The sequence below is a fragment of the Gigantopelta aegis genome, chromosome 1 (genome assembly GCF_016097555.1).
Source record: "Gigantopelta aegis isolate Gae_Host chromosome 1, Gae_host_genome, whole genome shotgun sequence".
Lineage (NCBI taxonomy): Eukaryota > Metazoa > Mollusca > Gastropoda > Neomphalida > Peltospiridae > Gigantopelta > Gigantopelta aegis.
This window is the reverse complement of record NC_054699.1, coordinates 44327469-44328874: the sequence shown is the minus strand read 5'-3', so window position 1 is coordinate 44328874 and position 1406 is coordinate 44327469. Positions and strand designations below refer to the sequence as shown.

At 38.5% G+C, this 1406-nt stretch overlaps 1 non-coding gene across 1 annotated transcript; it reads right to left on the bottom strand.

The window, feature by feature from the left end:
* Positions 1-318: 318 nt before the first annotated feature.
* Positions 319-390, bottom strand: Trnaq-cug. The gene has a single exon. It is a non-coding gene; the product is annotated as a tRNA-Gln (tRNA).
* Between the last annotated feature and the right edge of the window lie 1016 nt (positions 391-1406).

The window sequence follows — 1406 nt, the reverse complement described above, 5'->3', positions numbered from 1 at the left end:
TTTGTGACCCCCTCCCTCTTTTACAACATCCTAGATCCTCCCATGAATAGTGGAGTATTTTCACTATTAAATAAATATAAATAACAAATATTCCGGACGGTAACATATTGGTCTTTATAATGGGATGGTCGTAGAACCGAGGTACTCGTTAGATTGGGTTTTACTATGTTAATCACAAATCAGTTTACGGGATTAAAAGACATATTTTAAGTACAGTGTATATTTATACACCCATCTATTACTAAAAATGAGTATGTTGGGGGAAAAGAAACAAAATAAAATTTTAAAAATAATAATTATACCAATAAAAAATATCTTAGGTTCTACCGAGACTTGAACTCGGATCGCTGGATTCAGAGTCCAAAGTGCTAACCATTACACCATAGAACCTCCACACTTCGATCGGTAAAACATATCCATATAACGAAACGGAATCCCAGTCACGCACCTATCTTTCCGCCATTTCATACGTGTAAAAGTGGGGATATATGGTCGGAGTAGGCACGTGTGCTAAATGCTTAGGAAGGAAAGGCCTAAATTGTGGCGAGTGCAACAAATACAGACCCTGATACAAGTCAACCACAAACAAGTGGCGGCACAGTGTAAACAAAACCCACCCTTTAAACAGAGGTAGGCGCCGGCTCGAGGTTGCCACTCTCTTTAAAGTCTTCTCAAATTTACCTGTGAAGATTTTCACAGATACAACAAATACTATGTATACTTACTATGTGATTTACTACAAGTTGAAGTTATTTATTTCTGAGCCGATTGATTTCTAAATTGCACACAAAAATAGAATTTTGTTAATTTTTTTTATTTCCACTTTTTGCTTTTCCTCTTACGTCGAACCAAAGTGAAATTATTTACCAAAAACACGAACATAGGAAGGTGCCAAAAAGTGTCACTGTGTGTAGAGGGAGGGGCACACACAAACAAATGCATAGCCTACACAGCCACACACGTACACATAAACGCTTGCAAACACACTCAAATAGCGTACACACACGTGTACATACACATAAAAACACGCATATATGTATAAATATATAAAAAGCATTGAGCTCTGCTGCTAAAAAGTGGGGACCCCATGCCTCCTGCCCCCCCCCCCCCCCGACCCACACACCAGTGCAAAAAAAAAACATTTTTGTAGGATGGGACGGACTATAGGGGGCTAACGATTTCCGCGACTTCCCCTCGTTACATTTTGAGTCTGTATGACATACGCATCATCATTCAACTTACCTTTGTTAGTGGTGTGCGACCTACAACACTCTCCCCTTGCACACACCCACAATGCATTTTATATATGAAAAAAAAAATGCTAGGGTGTTGTTAAACATTCATTCATTCACCATTTCAGAATAATAAAAGTAACACATCTCGTTTTTAGCATAACAATATCACTG